Source organism: Durio zibethinus, chromosome 21 (assembly GCF_047325235.1).
Source record: "Durio zibethinus cultivar Kanyao isolate XHJ-2024 chromosome 21, ASM4732523v1, whole genome shotgun sequence".
NCBI classification, from domain to species: domain Eukaryota; kingdom Viridiplantae; phylum Streptophyta; class Magnoliopsida; order Malvales; family Malvaceae; genus Durio; species Durio zibethinus.
The window spans coordinates 13,686,463-13,702,381 of record NC_143182.1 but is presented as its reverse complement, the minus strand read 5'-3'; the positions used below and the strand labels follow the sequence as shown (position 1 = coordinate 13,702,381).

Below are 15,919 nucleotides of genomic sequence, written 5' to 3'. Positions count from 1 at the left end.
AAAAAGCTAATTAGTTTTGATAAAAAAATAGCTAAGTAATTAAAGATTCAATGCTGATCTTTTTGGGGTCCTTTTTTTTATTAAAATTAAAACTTACTGAGCGTGCAAGTTTTACGAAAAAGAAAAAAAAATGTTATATAGCAAATGAACCAAAAAGCAAGTTGTCATGAAACATCTAGAAGGTGTGAAGGTTGTCGCAATGTTGAATTTTTTGCTGTATAGGTCCTCACCGGTAGGGTGGGGCTCTTATACCTTCATGTTAATAATTTATATATTTATCTAAATTCAGTTTAATGCTTTGGATTTTAAAATTTTTTGTCTTACTTGAGCTATATATTATCTAAATCTATCCTTTAAAATTTAATTTATAAAATAAAAAATTTTTAAAAATAAAAAATTATTTTTGAAAAAATAAAATATTAAAATAAAAATTTACATATATAATATAAAATTATATATTTTATTCAAGTTAGTCAAAGCTTGAGCTTTAAATTTGTTGTTTAAAATTTAACCCAAAATTTAAATTGATTTAAAAATTTTATTCAATAAAAAACTTTTTTTTGAAAAAAATTAAAATATTAAAAAAAATTCACGTAAATATTATATAATTATAATAATTTAATTATATATTTTTTTCAGGTAGGACGAAGCATGAGTTCAAGGCAGCTACCCCATCTAGAATCTTGACAAATAAATTTTGTTATTAGTAAGTCACCAAAAAATTTAATGATTCCTCCACTAAAATCTGAAAAATAAGTAAAATTATTAAAAACAAATCCAAAATTTTTAAAATTTTGTTTTTTCTCCCTACAAAATTTTTTTTTAAAAAAATTTAAGTATAGGTCTTTTATAATATTGAAAGGTATAAAAATATATTAACAACATAAAAAAACAATTATAAAAAATAATAGTTTATAATGTAAATATAAAATTATTATTATTATTGGTAGTTAATATAATAACTTCTTTTGATTTTTGTTGGTATTAAATCTAAAAAAAAAAATTCAAAAAGTTAAGAAGATTCTAAAAAAAATTATAATGGGTGAAAGAAAAATAACTATTTGCTAGGAATAGAACAATTAAGTAAAAGAAAAGAAAAAATTGTGGAAAATGAGATCTAAATTAATTTAGTGTAAATATCAAATTAAGATTTTTACTAAAAAAACTAAATAAACAGTTTTTTTTACTTTCTTTTATTTTAGTGTGGTCAAGTCAGCTTATTTGAAATTTGAAATTTTTTATTTAAGTTTTTAGATTTAGATTAATTTTGAAAGCATAATATAAAGATTCAATGTATTTTTTAAGATATCAAATTCATTTTTATTTTTTTGAAGTTATGTGATATATTTTTATTTAGGCACAATAAATTTATTTAACTACACCATCCCAAAAGTAAACTTGAATAACATCCCTTTGAACTTTAGATAAAAGGTATTTCTAAAACAACTATATATGAAAAATGTTAAAAGTATTATGAAAAATTTTTTTTATATAAAATTGAATTTTCATACTTTTTAATTTTTATACAAATATTTTGATATTTTAAATTTTTAGAAATATTTCACTTTATATAAATATATTTTAAATTATAATAATTCTTGTAAACAAATATTATTTAATAATTTGCCTCCGTAATATAAATTCTGAATCTGTCACTTGTCACAATTATTAAAAGCATTCTTAAATTATACAACCGGCTCATAAAACATTAAATATAAATGAGGTACATCAACCTACCCTCAAATCTAATATTAATGATGCTACAATACAAAATTTTTTAATGCCCCTCATCGATATCTTCTTCAATGCCCGGCCCACCATTAGGCTTAAGCCCCTCCTCACCGCTTTCTTGCACTTGTAGTGCGAATGTCACGGGCTCCAACCTTAGACTCAGAATTCGTGCGGCCTTAGGCTTGGAATCTCCTCCTTTATGCCTAAGTCAGCTTAAAACACAAACGTGCGGGCACTAGAACAATGAGAAGGGCTGATTACGTAAGTTAAAGAGAAACAGGACAGGAAGACAGAATTCTAGAAATGCTCTTGTATTCACTGAAACAAAAGTGTTTGATGATATACAAATGAGGGTGGAGCAGCCCTCTATTTATAGTTGAGGCTCCAGCTACAACTTAATGGCAAATCCCTAGAATAAAGGCTAAAATCATGGGATTACAATCAATTAGGATGCTGGCTGCTGATTTTCAGGGTCAACCAAATCTGTCAGGATGCTGCTGCTGATCCTGCCTGGTTCCAGAAGCTTCCCTTGCGTGTCCAGCACCTTGGGCCTTTCTGGATGTGGTGCGGGCAGCCCAAATGCCAGGCCTTGGTCTCATGAGTTGGCCTGCAAGTTGGGCGGGCGTTTGGAGCTCGTTTGCTAGGCTTTATGCACAGATACCCGCCAGCACGCCTGGTCTGCGGGCCTCAACCTCTGGCTCGCCTGCTGGTCTGCTTGATGTGCCTGGCGCGCCCGCCCAGGGCGTGACATTCTCCCCCACCTGATTGCGCAATGCCCTCGTTGCGTCTTCTGCATGGTACTGCCTGATCTGGTCCCCGAACTGCCATAAGTCCTCTGCTGGTTCCCAGCTCGCCTCACTATCTGGAAGTCCTTTCCAGCGCACCAAGTACTCTTGTCTTGGTTGATAGTTCTTCCGTCTCACCTCCCGGTCAGCCATAATGCTGTGGACCTCCTTCTCATATGAGGCCTTTGCTCTCAATGGTGCACGCTTTGACTCTGCCCGTCCTGGATCTCCCTCATCCTCATGGAACGGCTTGAGCATGCTTACATGGAACACCGGGTGTACCTTTGGCTTGGGTGGCATATCCAGCTTGTAGGCAACCTTGCCTACCCTCTTGACTACTCGGAAAGGTCCCTCATACCTCCGGACTAGGCCTTTGTGTAGCCCCCTATGGCGCACAATGGAATGCAGCTTCACTAACACCAAGTCTCCAACCTGGAACTGCACATCCCGCCTCTTCTGGTCTGCCCACTTCTTCGACCTCTTGGCCGCCTTGTGTAGACAAACTCTGGCCAAGTCAGTTTGCTCCTGCCATGCCTTGGCAAACTTGTATGCTGCTGGATTCGGCCCTGTATAACCTGCAGCAATCGAACCGGGTGTTAGTGGTTGTTGCCCTGTCACAACCTCAAATGGGCTCTGGTTCGTTGCCTCACTCCTTTGCAAGTTGTAGGAAAACTGCGCAATATCCAGTAGCTTTGGCCAGTCCCTTTGTGTGGCACTCACATAGTGCCTAAGGTAGACCTCCAATAGTCCGTTCACACATTCTGTCTGCCCATCGGTCTGCGGATGCATGTTGGTGGAAAAGTTCAAGTCTGACCCCAACAGCTTGAACAACTCAGTCCAGAACTTGCCCGTGAAACGCCCGTCCCGATCACTAACAATGGTCCTCGGCACTCCCCAGTACTTAACCATGTTCTTCAGGAACAATCGAGCTGCCTCCTCGGCTGGGCACTCCTTGGTTGCTGGAATGAAAATTCCATACTTGGAAAACCTGTCCACCACTACCATGATGCTTCCAAACCCCTCCGTCTTGGGTAGACCGACTATAAAGTCCAGAGAAACACTCTCCCATGGTCGTTCTGGCACTGGCAATGGCTCCAAGAGACCGCCTGGTTTCTTGAGCTCCACCTTGTCCTGTTGGCACACAAGACAAGTCTTCACATAGGCCTCCACATCGTCCCTCATGTGCGGCCAGTAGTACCGGTCCTCGATCAGCCCCAAGATGCGGCTCACTCCGGGGTGTCCAGCCCACCTTGAATCATGACACTCTTGTAAAACTTCCTTGCGGAGCTTCCCATGCTGCGGCACAAACAGTCTACTACCCCTGGTGTACAGCAAGCCATCTTGCAACCAAAACCGCCTAGTCTTACCTTGCTGGGCGTACTCCATCAAAGCCTTGGCTGTAGGATCATGCGCAAGTCCCTCCTTGATGCGCGGCACCAGTGACCCCTCTGGTTGGCTAATGGCAGCAAAGTTAGCCTTTCTGCTCAGGGCGTCTGCCACTAGGTTCCCCCGTCCCGGCTTGTACTCCATCTGAAAGTCAAATTTCGCAAGATGTTTGTGCTGGAATAGAACCGGTGCACCATATGGTGCCTTCGATGGCCTGATGAAGTCAGCATCAACTAACTCTTTGAGCTGCTTCCTCAACTCCTCAAACTCTGGTGGAGACATTCGGTAAGGGGCTTTGGCTGGTGGCTTGGCCTCGGACACCAGCTCGATCTTGTGGTCCACCTCCTCCTTAGGTGGTAGCTTGCTAGGCAGCTTTGCGGGCATCACATCGCTAAAGGTCTTCAGCACCTTTAGCACCTCCAAGGGTGACTCAGTCTCCTTCTCCCTTGGCTCATCATATTTCAGGGCTGCCAAGAAGGTGTCTTCTTGTCTGCTTATCGCCTTGGCAAATTGGATGGCTGACACCACCCTCGACCCAACTCCAGACCCTCTCCTCAATGGCACAAGGCATTGGCACCGTGCATCCAAGATGCAAACATAATCGGCAAAAGGCACAAGGAGGACGTTAATCCGAACAAGGAAATCCAACCCAATCACAAACTCATAGTCGTCAAGGGGTATTACCTCAATGGTCTCCTTGCCTTTCCAGTCTCCAAGCTGCAACTCCACTCCCCGTGCTACTCCAATGGCTGGAACTTCCTTGGAGTTCACCGTCTTAATGGTACCAGTCCCTTTCTGCACCTTCAGTCCGAGCTTCCGGGCTCCATCACCTGAAATAAAAAGATGTGAGGCACCTGTGTCCACCAGTGCGCTCACCTTCTGACCCGCAACCATCAGATCCGCAAACATCAAGCCCTTTGGCTTGCGACTCCCCTTACTTTGGACAGCATTGAGCACCAACGACCCAAGCTTTGCTGCCCCTGACTCTGGCTCCTCGTCAGACTCCCTGTCTACAGCAGCCAGCGTGCCCTTCTGCGGGCAATTACGCGCTATGTGGCTCCCTCCACATAGGTAGCATGCTAGTGGCTCTCGGTCCCCCTTTGCTTTCCACTTGCCTGCTGATGGCTTCCTCTCGCCATCCTTGGTTGAACGGTCTCGGTCCCCATCCTTGGACTCCCGGTCACGGTCCTTCCCATTGGACTGCTTCTTCCGGTCCCTATCGTCCCTGCCCTTACCCTTGGGCTTGGTAGACTCGAACTTGTTCAGAGGCTTGAACTCTATCAAGGCCTCGGCAGTAGTCATGGCTTTAGCCAAGTCATGAACTCCTCTCCTTTGTAGCTCATGCTTCATCCACGGCTTCAGTCCATCCATGAAAGCAAAGAATGCGTCCTTCTTACCTAGATCCGAGATTTGTAGCATCAGTTCAGAGAATTTTTTAACATACTCTCTTATGTTCCCTTGCTGGCTCAACCTACGCAACTTTGCCCGTGCCTCATCATCGGCATACTCCGGGTAAAATTGTTCTCTGAACTCTTTTTGGAACTCTGCCCAGGTTCCAATCTTGGCATTCCCACGCCTGACATCATCACACCTGCGCCTCCACCATAATAAGGCTACATCAGTGAGATACATAGCAGTGGTGCTTACCTTTATCGCCTCGTCTTGCATGCCCATGGCTTGGAAATACTGCTCCATACCCCAAAGGTAGTTGTCTACTTCCTTGGCCGCCCTAGTCCCCTTGAACTCCTTAGGCTTGGGGACATCCAATCTGGATTTGGACACTCCAGCAAACATACCATTCCCAATGGCAGTCTTGCAAGTCACGAGCTCACTGGTAAGCTCCTCCATCCGCTGGCGCATGGCCTCCATGCCATCTCGCAAAGTCAGCACTTCCGCCTCCAAGGATTCATTCTTTCGGGTGATCGCATCTAGGTCATTGTTGAGAGCAGCTTCTAGCTCACTTTGGATCTCCTCCCCCATGGAGTCTAGCGATGCAATGTGAGTCTCTACTTCCTCCAGCTTCTCCCCCATGTCGCCTATGGTCACCTCCACCTTGGCCAGCCTACCGTCCATGGTAGACCAGATATCTCTAGAACCAGCTTTCTTGCCTCTTCCTCGCCCATGCTCCTGGGCCTCTGGTTGTTGGTTAGCAACGTCGCTTTGGGATGCCATCTCCTCAATCACGATCTAACCTGCACAACACAAACACGCAGAATCGAACTTGCTCTAATACCAACTGTCACGGGCTCCGACCTTAGACTCAGAATCCGTGCGGCCTTAGGCTTGGAATCTCCTCCTTTATGCCTAAGTCAGCCTAAAACACAAGCGTGCGGGCACTAGAACAATGGGAAGGGCTGATTACGCAAGTTAAAGAGAAACAGGATAGGAAGACAGAATTCTGGAAATGCTCTTGTATTCACTGAAACAGAAGTGTTTGATGATGTACAAATGAGGGTGGAGCAGCCCTCTATTTATAGTTGAGGCTCCAGCTACAACTTAATGGCAAATCCCTAGAATAAAGGCTAAAATCATGGAATTACAATCAATTAGGATGCTGGCTGCTGATTTTCAGGGTCAACCAAATCTGCCAGGATGCTGCTGCTGATCTTGCCTGGTTCCAGAAGCTTCCCTTGCGTGTCCAGCACTTTGGGCCCTTCTGAATGTGGTGCGGGCAGCCTAAATGCCAGGCCTTGGTCTCATGAGTTGACCTGTAAGTTGGGCGGACGTTTGGAGCTCGTTTGCTAGGCTTTGCGCACAGATACCCGCCAACACGCTTGGTCTGCGGGCCTCAACCTCTGGCTCACCTGCTGGTCTGCCTGATGTGCCTGGCGTGCCCGCCCAGGGCGTGACACGAACACTAGGCTCCACACAATATCGCCCATCGATGGCCTTTCGATTCCTTCATCAAGCAAACAACTTATAGCCACTTCTGTGAAGTTTTTCAAACACTCAGGCGCAATCTTACCTCTCAAAAATGGATCAATGATTTTGTACAGAGTTCCATTTCGATGGCATTTTTGTGCCCATGCAGCTAAGCTTGCCTGTTTCATCTCGACCGTACGACTAATTGGTGGCCTAGCACATAATATTTCACAGAGGACCACACCGAATGAATATACATCAGATTTTTCTGTCAATTGTTGATGACGATAGTACTCTGGATCCTAGTATCCGAAGCTGCCTTTAACTACCGCGCTAACATGGGCTTTCGATATGTTCGTGGGGGCCCACTCTAGACAACCCAAAATCCGAAACCTTAGCAACCCACTTCTCATCCAACAAGATATTTCTTGTTTTCACGTCCCGATGAATGATTGTGTATTTTGCACCTGAATGAAGATAATGCAATCCACGTACGGCACCAATACAAATCTCTAGCCGTTGTTTCCATGGACGAGGAGGATTTTCAGTGTTGTATAGCTGATCACGCAGTGTTCCATGGGCCATATAATTGTACACAAGAATCATCTCACCGCCATCGTTGCAATAGCCAATCAATGAGACCAAATGGAGGTGGCGTAGCTGGGAGAGCATCTCGATCTCGGTCTTGAATTCATGAGCCCCTTGTTGAGACTCAGGATTCAACCGTTTGATTGCAACTTGGGTAGCCCCGCCATCAATGAATCCTTTGTACACGTTACCAAAACCCCCAACACCAGTAATGAAAACATTGTCGAAGTTGGTGGTTGCTCCTTTCATCTCGGCCAGTGAAAAGTAGCGACAAAGATCGGAGGGCAAAGATGAGCCACGAGACTTGGTTGACTTGATGGATTTTGTTGTAGAGGAAAATTGGCTCCACCATGAAACTCCCTCACTGGAACCTGAATCTTTGACTCTTATCTTTCGCCAGAAAATGAAGAAACAAAGAGGAGAGAGAACAACAAAGCCCGCTATTACACCTACCACAATTCCTAATGTTGTATTGTTGGTGTTCTTGGGCTTCGTTGAGCTTGGCAGTGAATTTCTTAGTGGATTTATGAGGACTGGATCAGGATTAGTTTCGGCAAGATCCAAACTATTGCTTAATTTGAAGATTTGTAGCCCATTCAAGATTGCATCAGAATAAAGAGTCCTCCATTTCGGCAAACGATGCAAAGCAATCGAGAGACTTTGTTGCTTTAGATTTCCTTTTGTTCCTACTGCCACTACATAATCCATATATACTGGAACCCCATTTCCACCACTCCAGACAATAACATCAGCTTGAGTTTCTGCAGTTAAATTGGCCAAGAAGATCTCAAAGACTCTATCACCTTCTTTTGTTATCTCTCTCTGAAACTCACAAAAATGTAACCTTACAAAGTATTTGAACCCAGAATCAACAAGAAACTCCCTTGTCAGATTGTAGTTCTCATTCTCCGTCTTATTCGTTGCCATGGTCCTGGCCAAGGATTCGAATAGTGGTTTAATAGCAGAATAGCGGCCGCAAAATTACGGTAGCATCACCACCCACCACTGCTATTGGATGAAATGCGGTTGAGAAATTCATTTATAACAAAAACGGAGTGTAACAACCGTAAAATAATGGTGTAACGGAGAATAGCAATAATAACGGACCGTTATTGCTACTATATCGTTTTCCTACTCATGGATCTAATAGTTCGAGAAAAAAATAAAATTTCAAGTTTTCAACTCTACAAAATAAAGTGATAAGCCTGCAAAAGTAAAAGTAAAAACAAAAGCAAAAGCAAAAGCAAAAAATAAAACTCAAAACTTAGATCTTTAGCATCAAAATTGATCTAAAAATGAGTTAGAAAATAGATAAATTATTTCAAGTTTCAACCATTCAATTGGCACTTCGACACCTAAATTCAAATCAGCCTCAAGTTTTCAATCAACATTTAAGATCAAATAAGATAAGAAAAGAAAGTTAAATTATCTTTTTTTTTTGTAAAATTTTTGTAAAATGATGTCTGTTGTGAGAGTTTGAAAGAGACGAATAAGGCCGTAGGTATTAAGTAAGTAATAGTGATGAAGGAATGCGAGAGAAAATGAGAGATGAAAAAAAAAAAGGAGAGAAGAAGAAAATTTTGGAAAGCCAAGCTCTAAAAGCACGAAAAAGATGAATAGAAGAAAGTAAGCTGCGTTTCTAGATGGTTCTGTTAGAATTAAACAAATTGAGGAACATTAGGGCACATGAGGAGGGATTGGGTGTGGTGGGGTATTGGGGGGGTGGGGCATTGGGGAGGGGTGGGGGTTGAATTTTTTATTTAATTTTGTAATTAATTTTTAAAATTTTTTTAGATAAAATTTAATTAAAGGTTTTGAAAATTTATAATTAAAAAAAAAGAGATTAATAATTTAATATAATATATATAGAGATTTTAGATGAAAAATTTTGATTAATTTTTTTGTATAAGTTAGATGAAAAATAATTAAAATTAAATATTATATTTTGATTGTGTTATATATTAATTTATAATTTTGTATATGAATTTTAATATTTTTTTTATTGTTTTGATATTTATATTATTGTCAATTCTTTCAATATTAGATTAATTCTTGTTATTTTTGTGTAATTATTGAAGATTGTATTTATTATATAGTTATTGAAAGTTATTTGTGATAAAAAAAATTTATATCAATTAATGTATAAAAGAGATTAAATTATTTAATAAATTTAGCATTTTATGATCTATTACTCTTACTAAGATTAAAAACTAAAAAATAAAAAATATAGGTTTAAAAATTTTATTAAAATATAAGTCTGAAAATTTTTATTTTTTTAAATTTTTTTAGATAAAATCTAATTAGAGGGATTAAAGATTTATAATTAAAAATATTAAGGGATTAATAATTTAATATGATATATATAGAGATTTTAGATGAAAATTTTTGATAAATTTTTTTGTATAAGTTAGACGATAATTAATTAAAATTAAATATTATATTTTAATTGTGTTATATATTAATTTATAATTTCCTATATGAAATTTAATAATTTTTTTTGTTTTGATATTTATATTGTTGTCGATTCTTCTGATATTAGATTAATTCTTGTTATTTTTGTGTAATTATTGAAGATTGTATTTATTATATAATTATTGAAAGTTATTTGTGATAAAAAATTTATATCAATTAGTGTATAAAAAAGATTAAGTTATTTAATAATATTCTTAAGATTGAAAACTAAAAATTAAAAAATTTAGCGTAAAATCAATTTTTAATGATGTAATAAGTAATATTAATATCTCTAAATATAAGTTTATTTTGTTTTTCTACAAAATAGTAAGTATGCCACCACGTGAAGAGTTTTTGAGTAAAGGAGTAGAGGGCGTGTCAAGTGATGATATAGTTTGGCATTTTGGAACACTTGTTCCAAATACAAAAGGAAATATTTCATGTAAACTTTGTGGTAAAGTTGTAAAATGACGAATAATATGTTTCAAAGAACACATTGCTCATAAAATTGGCAATGTTGTACCATACCCAACGTTACTTGTATGTTATATTTTTATAATTCCTTTGAAAATATTATTGTTAATTTCTTAATAAAAATTATAAAATTACATAAGCATATGCAACTAATTTTCTCCCCTTTTTTAAATTATATTATTAATAGGTATAGTAAGAGAAAGTATGATGAAACTCCTTCAAGAAAGCAAATAAAAAAAAAGTTGACAACAAAAGGAGAAAAAATAAATTTTTATCATAGTTAAGAGGGGAAGATGATTATAAAAGATTATTGATGAAGACGTGCGAGATAGTATCTAATCACAACACTTTTACTAAACAAGCCGTGCGAGATAGTATCTAATCCCAACATGAGTAGCACATAAGACAAGAATTCAGACAAAGAACTAGTGGTTGGAGTAACATATATGAAGATGGATGAAGCTCTCATGGCCCAGTTGCTGAATATTTTGAAGAAATAACAAGGAAATCAACCCCAAATGAGTTTGAATTTTCATTAAGGGCAGTTATACCTGAATTGGTTAGAAGTAAGAGTTCAAGGCAACCAAAAGTAAGTGATTCATTTTTAAAGTCATTAAGAAGAAATATGGGTGAATCAGTATCAAAATTTTTTATATATGATCAACTTCCTTTTCAATTAGCAAATTTTTCATGATTGCATAATTTGATTTCTGTGGTAGCAGAAGTTAGCCAACATGTAAAACTTTCAACACTTTATAAGGTCTCAGATGTGTATTTAGAGTCTGAATATCAACAAGTTCATAAATGGGTTAATGGATTAAAAACTTATTGGAATGAATTGGGTGTCACTTTGATGTGTAATGGTTGGACCAATAGTTTAAATCAAATGCATATCATTAATTTTCTTGTTTAATGTAGTAAATAGACTATTTTTTGGAAATCTGTAGATGTTTTAAGTATTCGTAGTAGAGATGTAAACTTTTACTATAGATTATTAGATGAAGTTGTGGAAGAAATTGGAGAAAATACATTGTTCAAATAGCATTGATAATGAGACAACACTTAAGGCCGCAAGAAAAAGACTAATGGAGAAGAGAAAACATTTGTATTGGACAACATGTTCAGCTCATTGTTTGGACTTGTGCCTTGAAGATATTAGAAAGAAAAAAAAAATGTGGCAAAGGTTTTGGATGATGCAAAAAAAGTGAATTATTTTATATACAATCACATTTGGACTATTAATTTGATGAAGAAATATACACAAGGGAAGCAAATAGTTCGTTCTGCTCTTATCCGATTTGCCACTCATTTTATACAATTAGAAAAAATAATGAGGCAAAAGCAAGGTTTGAGAGAGATGTTCAATTCAAAGGTTAGTACTTGGTAATTAATACAACTATTTAAATCTAGCATCTTTTTATGATATCATTGTTTAAAATATTAATTTAAAATATATTACTCCAAACATTTATTGATGAAATATAGGAATTTAAAGATTCAAAATGGGAAAAACAAAAATCAAGACCTGCTTATGAAGCCAAAAAAATCATTTTGAAAAAAAGTAGGTGATATAATAAAAGTTTATGAGCCTTTGGTAAAAGTGTTGCACTTTGTGGATAGTGATGAAAAACCAACAATGGGCTTTATTTACGAGGTTGTGGATAAAGCTAAATAAGCAATTCAGTAAAATTGTCATTATTCTATTGAATATAAAAAGATTATTGACAATAGATGGAGTTTCATGCACTCTGACTTGCATTTAGCTAGTAAGTAAACCTATAATATAGATGGTATTTAAAAAATATATTTATTTTTTATACTTAAATTGCTTATATATTTATTTTTTATTACTTTAATATAATATTATTATGAATTATGTTTAGGTTACTATCTAAATCCACAATTTCAATTTGAAGTGGAACATTCTGCAAATGTATTTAAAGAAACATTAGAAGGTACAAAAATAGTTATTGAAAGATTAAAACCTTTGATAGAAACTCAAATCAGAATGATTAATCAGGTTAGTATTAATATTATTTTATAACTTTAACATTTATTTTATGTATTAAAAATTGAATTATTTTTTATTTATTCATTTATTTTTGTATTTTCAATTGATGTAGTTATTATTATTTTGAGACAAGCATGAAACATTTAGTACTCCACAGGCACAAAGTGCTTGGAAACAAATGAATCCAGGTAAATAGTAAATTAAATAATTATAATTTATTTTTATTATTTAATTGTATAGCATATTCAAATTTAATTTAAATAATTTTATACAGCTGAGTGGTGGATGATATATGGCACTTGTGTTCCTGAATTACAAAAGCTAGCAATCAAAGTGCTTAGTCAAACAACATCTACATCAAATTGTGAAAGTAATTGGAGCACATTTAGCTATATTCACACCAAAGCAAGAAACGGATTGAAGTTTGAAAGATTTCATAAACTTGTATATATGCCTATTATAACATGAGATTGAAGATAAGACATCAGAAAAGAATGAGCATTGATGAGATAAATAATAATTTTAATCCTATTAGCCTTGACCATATTTTTGAAGATGATGATCCACTAATAGAATGGCTACAAGAGAAAGAAAATCCTTTGTTAGATGGTTAAAACTCTGATTGGTTGCCCGCAGATAATTCTGATAATGAAATGATGTTGAACAATTACGCCAATCTTAAGTTAGGAATGTGTCTCATTCAAGTTCAAGTTCAACACTAAGTTAGAATAATGATGGTGGTCGTTTAAGTCCAGATGATAATGATGATGATGGTGATGGTGATGGTGTAATTTTTGGTGATAATATGGATGCAGATCGACCTTACAACCCACTTGGGGGAGAATTTGGGCTTGCTGCTACTGGTGGACTTTTCATTAATATGGCAAAATATGGAGTAAATCCATTTGCTAAATCTAATAAGGGTCAAAGTGCATATACAGGTCGATTAAAAGGAAAAGCCAAGAAGTACCACTATGATATTTTTAGAGGTTTTTCATCTTCAAGTGGAAGATCAAATTCTAGTAACTTTGAGTATAATGAATCATCTACTAGTACTTAAGGACATGACTATCTATCAGAACAATTTAATTTTTGACCTCTTTATGGTAGTCCACCTTCATATGTATCCTTCACCTCTTCAAATGTACCCTACAACTTAAATGTATCATTTACCACAAATGTATCATCATCAAATATATCCTCTACTTTAAATGTATTAAGAACAAAGGCTTCAGGAATAGAGATGGAGTCAACTCGGCTCTCAAAGAGAAGATAGAAAATTTGATCCTCCTCGTCATTCTACCATGTGGTAAATTTTGAAATATATATCAATAATTGTAGTTGATAGAATTTGAAATTATTGTATTTTTAAGTTTGTAATTTTATTAAATATAGATGCTTAGTATTTAACATATTATATTTTGTTAATATTTGATTTATCTAAGAATTAATATTGAATATGAACTTGGCCAAGAAAAATTTTGTGGATAAATAAAAAATGAATGCTTTTTATAATCTAAATAAAATTGTGAATAATTTTTTTAGAAAATAAAAAACATAGTGTCATAAACTATTTTTAAAATCATTAAATAAGAGTTTTTATAATTATAGTTATAATTATTACATTTTATAATAAATTGTGCAAAAAATAAATTTCATAACCTTGATGACCGCAGTGATTTCAATGATTTTAGTTATATCTGAAAACGTGATAAACGCGACGCAACCAAAAATGTGACAATAACCGCTATTTAAATCTCTGCCGTTGATGAAAGTATAAGAATAAGAGATATAAGGATTTGGAGTGAAGGTTAAGTTTAGCCTTTGGCCGTTATCAATGTTTACACAAAATTCTTTGATGAGAGTAATTTCGCATCCAGCATGAAGTAAAGCACTAAAATTCCAGATAAGGGTAAAGGGACCTGCTCTAATAGAGAAGAAAGCTTTATTAAAAGGGTCGTCAAAGCCTAGATATGAAGTTGGATAGAAGTACAAGTGAATAAACTTTTGGCCAGTAGTGAGGGGAATTGAATAAGTGAATTTTGAGTAAGAAAGACGAGCTGTGTAGTACGAAACCCTATCATTTAAGGAGGGCAGCGATTGAGTTGCTATTAAAGACACTGATGATTTATTATTATTGTTTTGTTGCTCTATGAGGGTGAATTTTCCATTGCCATCTCTGATCCAAAGACGATTATCGAGAGATTGGTTATCTGTGGAAGAAACACAGTCAATAGTGCTGTTTTCTATGGGGTTGTAAGGGGTTACCAGGGAGTCTCTTGTAACAAGGACAGCAAGGTACTGAATTATGAAAAAGAGAAATGGAAGAAAGAGAAATAATAGGTTTTGAAGGCAAAAGGTACTTCGTTTGCTTGTATTCTCCATTGCAGGGGAAAAAAATAGACAAATAGAAAGATAGATATGAGGACAGGGATCAAAGATCAAGAAAGCTTGAAAGTTAACTCCTGGACGGTGAAGCCAAGAGTCAATACTATATTTCAATGAAATTTTGAAACAACATTCTCTTTCCCTTCTTCTTCGTCTCTTTTTTTTTGGGTTAATTTACTACAATTTCACATTTATTTTTTTATATATGTCATAATGTGTAGATCTATGGACCTATCATTATATATGGATTAGAAGAGTCGCAACCAATCTTTTTTGTTTAGGTATGATTGGTCACTTGATTGCATCTATCCTATTTTAAGAGAAATCCTAATATTGACTTAAGTATCTTTAAATAGTATATTTTGATCTATGAAATCAGATTTTAGGTTCAAAAGTATGGTTACGCTTGTAAAATATTATAGCACCCTCACAATGCCTATTCAAAGGATGGTACCAGTTTGATCTCAAATTATCCAAGCCTTAATAATGTTTATACTTTTACCAAAATATTAAATATTAAAAATTAGTCTTAAAATTGTCTCAATAGTTTGGTAACAATTTAAAATAATTTTCTCACCTCAAGAGTATTTATGGAATTAGTGTCTCACCTAGAAGAGGCTTCGTCATTGGATTTATTAAGGTTTTTTATTCAAAAATATTAGTAAAGTTATTAAATAGTTTAGTAAGACTTACTTTGAAGCATATATCTCAATAGTTTGGTGAGATTTTATTACAAAAATATTTTAAAAATTTTGTGAATTTCATTAAGTCTCCTAATAGTTTGGTAAGGCTTAATTTAAAAACCAATTCTCCAATAGTTTGGAGGATAAAAAAAATATCTTTTATTATTTTTTATTATTATTTTTTGAAACAAAAAGATAATTTATGAAATTTCTCAATACTTTAGTGGATTTCATTTAAAAAATTAAATAAATGAATATTCTCCAATAGTTTAGCAGAATTTATGAATTTATTTTGTAAGAAATTTTATTTGAAAAAAGATTTTTTATTGAAAGGATTTTTTTTAAAAGATTTTTTTTTTGAAAACTTATTTGAAGAAATTTTTTTTTGTTTAAGTTTTTTCTTTTATTTTTTTTGTTCTTTTGTTTTTTCTTTTATTTTTTAGAAAGAAAAGATTTTTTTTATATAAAAATACAGTAGAATAATAATAATAATAACTAAAAGTAAAATACAAACTTTAAAACATTAAAATAAATGAAAATCAAAAAGTAAAATAAAAATG

The 15,919-nt window shown here is 35.4% G+C and overlaps 1 pseudogene; it reads right to left on the bottom strand.

Moving 5' to 3' along the window:
- Positions 1-6,305: 6,305 nt before the first annotated feature.
- Positions 6,306-14,703, bottom strand: LOC111289165 (receptor-like protein kinase FERONIA; annotated as a pseudogene).
- Between the last annotated feature and the right edge of the window lie 1,216 nt (positions 14,704-15,919).